The sequence below is a fragment of the Salvelinus fontinalis genome, chromosome 28 (assembly GCF_029448725.1).
Source record: "Salvelinus fontinalis isolate EN_2023a chromosome 28, ASM2944872v1, whole genome shotgun sequence".
Lineage (NCBI taxonomy): Eukaryota > Metazoa > Chordata > Actinopteri > Salmoniformes > Salmonidae > Salvelinus > Salvelinus fontinalis.
In genome coordinates, this window is record NC_074692.1 from 30,769,147 (window position 1) to 30,775,477 (window position 6,331).

A 6,331-nucleotide genomic window follows, 5' to 3' on the forward strand; every position below is an offset into this window, starting at 1 on the left:
CTCTAGCTACTTTTCCTGTTTATATTCTAGTCTAAAATGATATGTTAATGCAGCCCTGAATTCACTAATTTATTCCTCTTCCATTGGCTGCTCCACTTTGTGGCTAATGGTCCACCCTCCCCCCAAACCCTCAGTCCCCCCCCCCTCTCTCTCTATTTCTCTCCCCCTCTCTCCAGCCTTGAGGCATCCCGTTTCAACTCCTCAGCTTCCATTCATAGGGGGGGTATTCAAGAGCGCTAGGTGGGAGTGGGGTCTGAACGCATAGTCTACTATTTAAGAGAAAGGGAATTCTCCCTCCCTCTCTCTTTCACTCAGTCCCCAGCTCTCCTGGCTTCTCTCTTTCTCTCTCTCTCTTTCTCTCTCTCCTCTCACTGACTACATCAGCAGCAGGCTGGGTCTCTAGGTAGATGGAATAGACTGATTGAGAGAAGGAGAGGAAAATGACTAAACTGACATTGCTTTAGAAGGCAAAGTCACAGACCCATAAGAATATTTGTTTGAGGCTTTGGTTTCTTTGAGCCAAGTTCTCACATACTTTCTTTTTGTTCTATTACGTTGATTTAGCTCCGGTGGAGAGATTCTGTGAATTCAGTGGAAGGTAAGCTGCTCCTGTGTTTAGCTGTGTAGTACTTGATGATGTTCTGTTTGAATTAGAATTAAAGCTCATGTCTAGATTTTGTGTGATCAGATCATTTAAGATTTTTGTTAGTGTGACTTACTTTAGTATGGATTTTAATTAATATTACAGAAATAACACATTGGGAAATACAATCAATTTAATGTTTTTGGTTTCTCTTAAAATAAGTCTTGATGGGAAATGATGTATTTATTGCAACCAAATAAATACAAAGCAAAACATGTCAGAACGGTAAACTGTGGATTATAATGAGATATATTTCATTTATCACAGTGGAGTCTTTTATTGTTTGCCTTTTATACTTTTTAACAAGCGAAGACTTCTGAAGCTGGCTTAGTTTGTTCCATCATTATTCCTTTACTGTACATGCTCAAAGGTGCCTTTAGAGTTTATGAGTTTACCACATGTTTGCATGTTTCTACTGTTTACTTCTTACCTAATCTCATCCACCAGCCTGCTCTCTCTCTCTCTCGCTTGAGCCTCGGGGTGAGGATAGCTGGGTCTTACCTGAACAGAGGGGAAAATGACATTCAGTGATCCAAGATGTTGATCATCTACTGAATAATTCTGCCTGTGGAGGTGTTGAGTTGCAGTCAGCTGGGGTTCGGGATAGTAGGGTTGTTCTGTGTGTGTTGCCTCCCGCAGCTTGCCAGATATGAGTCTGTAGATCTACTGTATGTGTGCCAGCAGACATTGAGCTTCTGTAGCTCGAGAGACAGACAGCTGCTGTGCAATACAGTTGCTCTCTATTCTCTCTACTCTCTCTACTCTCTCTACTATTTGTTCTCTCTACTCTCTCTACTCTCTCTTTCTATTATCTCTCTCTCCAGTATCTCTTCTCTCTCTTCTCTCTCTACTCTATACTCTCTGTATTATCTCTACTCTCTCTGTTCTCTCTTTCTATTCTCTCTACTCTCTAGTATCTCTACTCTCTCTACTCTTTGTTCTCTCTACTCTCTCTGTTATCTCTACTCTCTAGCAGCTCTACTCTCTCTACTCTCGCTACTCTCTGATCTCTCTACTCTCTTTACTCTATACTCTCTATTCTCTCTGTTCTCTGTTCTCTCTACTCTCTCTATTCTCTCCTTTCTCTCTACCCTATCTACTCTCCCCTTTCTCTCTACACTCTCTATTATCTCTACTCTCTCCACTCTCTAATCTCTCCTTTCTCTCTAATTTCTCAATTCTCCCCCTTCTCTCTACTCTCTCTGTTCTCTCTACCCTCTCTACTCTCTCTCATCTCTCTCTATCTCTACTCTCTCTACTCTCTCTACTCTCTAGTATCTCTCTCTACTCTCTCTATTCTCACCAATCCTCTCTATTCTCACTATTCTCTCTACTCTCTCCTCACTCTACTCTATATTGTCTCTACTCTCTACTCTCTGTTGTCTCTACTCTCCACTCTCTACTCTCTACTGTACCCACTCTCTACTCTCTGTTGTCTCTCCTCTCTCTACTTTCTACTGTCTCTACTCTCTCTACTCTCTCTACTCTCTACTCTCTATTGTCTCTCCTCTCTCTACTCTCTACTCTCTACTGTCTCTACTTTCTCTACTCTCTCTACTCTCTACTCTCTATTGTCTCTACTCTCTACTGTCTGTTCTCTACTCTCCACTCTCTACTCTCTACTGTATCCACTCTCTACTCTCTATTGTCTCTACTCTCTACTCTCTCTACTCTCTCTACTCTCTCCTCTCTACTCTCTACTGTCTCTACTCTCTCTCTACTCTCTCATTCATTCTACTCTCTCTACTCTCCCTATTCTCTCTGTTCTCTCTACTCTCTCTACTCTCCCTATTCTCTCTGCTCTCTCTACTCTCTGTTATTTCTATTCTCTACTCTCTACTCTCTCTACTTTCTCTAATATCTCTATTCTCCTTACTCTCCCTACTCTCTCTATTCTCTCTACTATCTCTATTCTCTCTACTCTCTCTTTTCTCTCTACTCTTTGTTTTCTCTCTCTTCTCTCTTCTCTCTATTATCTCTACTCTCTACTGGCTCTACTCTGTTCTCTCGATTCTCTGTTCTCTCTACTCTCTCTATTTCTATTCTCTCTACTTTCTCTACTCTCTCTATTCTCTCTACTCTCTCCTCTCTCTACTGTTTCTACTCTCTCAACTATCACCACTCTCTCTAATCTCCCTATTCTCTCTATTCTCTCTACTCTCTCTGCTCTCTACTCTCTCTGTTTTTTCTATTCTCTACTATCTCTATTCTCTCTACTCTATCTAATATCTCTAATAGCTCTGTTCTCTCTACTATCTATATTCTCTCTACTCTCTCTGTTCTCTTGACTCCCTCTGTTCTCTTGACTCCCTCTGTTCTCTTGACTCTCTCTACTCTCCCTATTGTCTCTACTCTTTCTTTTCTCTCTGTTCTCCCTTATCTCTCTATTATCTCTACTCTCTCTACTCTCTACTCTCTCTGTTCTATCTATTTTCTCTACTCTCTACTCTCTATATTCTCTCAACCCTAATCTCTCTAATCTCTCTCTGTACTCTCTACTATCTATATTATCTCTACTCTCTCTGTTCTCTCGACTCCTTCTGTTCTCTTGACTCTTTCTTTACTCTCTGATCTCTCTAATATCTCCACTCTCTCTAATCTCTACTCTCTCTGTTCTATCTATTTTCTCTACTCTCTACTCTATATACTCTCTCAACCCTAATCTCTCTAATTGTTCTGTTCTCTGTTCTCTCTACTCTCTCTGTTGTCTCTACTATCTATATTCTCTCTACTCTCTCTGTTCTCTTGACTCTCTCTGTTCTCTCTACTCTCTATATTCTCTCTACTCTCCCTATTGTCTCTACTCTTTCTACTCTCTCTGTTCTCTCTTATCTCTATATTATCTCTACTCTCTCTACTCTCTCTGTTCTATCTATTTTCTTTACTCTCTACTCTCTATACTCTCTCTACCCTAATCTCGCTAATTGCTCTGTACTCTCAACTCTCTCTGTACTCTCTACTCTCTCTACTCTCTCTGTTCTCTCTACTATCTATATTCTGTCTACTCTCTCTTTTCTCTCTACTATCTATATTCTCTCTACTCTCTCTGTTCTCTTTACTATCTATATTCTCTCTACTCTCTCTGTTCTGTCTACTATCTATATTCTCTCTACTCTCTCTGTTCTGTCTACTATCTATATTATCTCTACTCTCTTTGTTCTCTCTACTAGCTATATTCTCTCTACTATCTATATTCTCTCTACTCTCTCTGTTCTCTCGACTCCTTCTGTTCTCTTGACTCTCTCTATTCTATACTCTCTCTACTCTTTGTTCACTCTACTCTCTATACTCTCCATATTCTCTCTACTCTCTCTTTTCTTTCTCCTCTCTCTGCTCTCTATATTCATTCTAATCTCTCTAATCACTTTAATCTCTCTACTATCTCTATTCTCTCTTGTTCTCCTGACTCCCTCTGTTCTCTTGACTCTCTCTACTCTCTCTATCCTATCTTTCTTTTCTCTCTGTTTCTCTTATCTCTATATGTTCTCTATTCTTTCTACTCTCTACTCTCTCTACTCTCTCTGTTCTATCTATTTTATTTACTCTCTACTCTCTTCTCTCTGTACTCTCTCTACTCTAATCTCTCTAATCTCTCTGTTCTCTCGACTCTCTCTGTTCTCTCTACTCTCTCTTTTCTCTCTTATCTCTTATCTCTTATCTCTGTACTCTCTCTACTCTCTGTATTCTATCTATCCCCTCTAATCTCTCCTTTCTCTCTAATCTCTATACTCTCCCTTTTCTCTCTACTCTCTCTGTTCTCTCTACTATCTAGTATCTCTATTCTCACTTCTCTGTCTACTCTCTACTCTCTACTCTTTAGTATCTCTATTCTTACTACTCTCTACTCTCTACTGTCTCTAATCTCTTAACTCTCTCGACTCTCTTTACTCTCTCTACTCTTTACTCTCTCCCTATTCTCTCTGCGCTCTCTACTCTCTGTTCTTTCTATTCTCTACTGTCTACTCTCTCTACTTTCTCTAATATCTCTACTCTCCCTACTCTTTCTACTCTCTCTACCCTCTCTACACTAATCTCTCTAATTGCTCTGTTCTCTCGATTTTCTGTTCTCTGTACTCTCTCTAATCTCTCTATTCTCTGTACTCTCTCTACTCTCCCTACTCTCTCTGTTCCCTCTACTCTCTCCTTTCTCTATAATCTCTCTACTCTCCTTTTCTCTCTCTGCTCTCTCTATTCTCTCTACTTTCTCTACTCTCTATATTCTCTCTACTCTCTCCTCTCTCTACTGTCTCTACTCTCTCAACAAACTCTACTCTCTCTATTCTCCCTATTCTCTCTACTCTCTCCTCTCCCTACTGTCTCTACTCTCTCAACTATCTCTACTCTCTCTATTCTCCCTATTCTCCCTATTCTCTCTACTCTCTACTCTCTCTGTTTTTTCTATTCTCTACTATCTCTACTCTATCTAATCTCTCTAATCGCTCTGTTCTCTCGACTCTCTCTGTTCTCTCTACTATCTATATTCTCTTTACTCTCTCTGTTCTTTCGACTCCCTCTGTTCTCTTGACTCTCTATTCTCTCTGTTCTTTTATTTTTTTCTATTCTCTACTCTACTCTATTCTCTACTCTACTCGTTCTACTCTTTCTACACTGCTCTCTCTATTCTCTCTACTCTCTCTTTGCTCTCTATTATCTATACTCTCTCTATTCTCTACTCTCTACTCTCTCTCCTGGTTCTCTCATTGTACGGTCGGTACATAGTACCAGCTGGCAGCTCTGCAGACTCTCTTCCTGCCTCTAGTCTATGTGCTGTTCAGCACTGGGCTACAGGCAGCGTGTCTGTGTGTGCATGTATAGTCCTCAACACTCACAGATCTAAGTATGGAGATGTGTGTGTGTGTTGGGGCACTTTGTGTGGTTAAGTATGGAGATGTGTGTGTGTTTTGGGGCACTGTGTGTGGTTAAGTATGGAGATGTATGTGTGTGTTGGGGCACTGTGTGTGGTTAAGTATGGAGATGTATGTGTGTGTTGGGGCACTGTGTGTGGTTAAGTATGGAGATGTGTGTGTGTGTGTTGGGGCACTGTGTGTGGTTAAGTATGGAGATGTGTGTGTATGTTGGGGCACTGTGTGTGGTTAAGTATGGAGATGTGTGTGTGTGTTGGGGCACTGTGTGTGGTTAAGTATGGAGATGTGTGTGTATGTTTGGGCACTGTGTGTGGTTAAGTATGGAGATGTGTGTGTGTTGGGGCACTGTGTGTGGTTACGTATGGAGATGTGTGTGTGTTGGGGCACTGTGTGTGGTTAAGTATGGAGATGTGTGTGTGTTGGGGCACTGTGTGTGGTTAAGTATGGAGATGTGTGTGTGTTGGGGCACTGTGTGTGGTTAAGTATGGAGATGTGTGTGTGTTGGGGCACTGTGTGTGGTTAAGTATGGAGATGTGTGTGTGTTGGGGCACTGTGTGTGGTTAAGTATGGAGATGTGTGTGTGTTGGGGCACTGTGTGTGGTTAAGTATGGAGATGTCTGTGTGTTGGGGCACTGTGTGTGGTTAAGTATGGAGATGTGTGTGTGTTGGGGCACTGTGTGTGGTTAAGTATGGAGATGTGTGTGTGTTGGGGCACTGTGTGTGGTTGCAACCAACCCAAGGTCTTTCCCCTCCCTGGGTAGAGACATAATTCTAGCATGTCTGAAGATAAACCCATTCTTTCTAACAAGGAACATATTACACT

At 41.3% G+C, this 6,331-nt stretch overlaps 1 protein-coding gene across 3 annotated transcripts in view; it reads left to right on the plus strand.

Moving 5' to 3' along the window:
- The first annotated feature begins 207 nt into the window (after positions 1-207).
- The window catches only part of LOC129826573 (tenascin-like), a 78,671-nt gene continuing 72,547 nt past the window's right edge, over positions 208-6,331 (plus strand). For all 3 annotated transcript variants that reach the window (XM_055887466.1, XM_055887467.1, XM_055887468.1), the window contains exon 1: positions 208-598. The gene's annotated coding sequence lies outside the window, so the exon portion shown is untranslated. The remainder of the gene's footprint in view (positions 599-6,331) is intronic.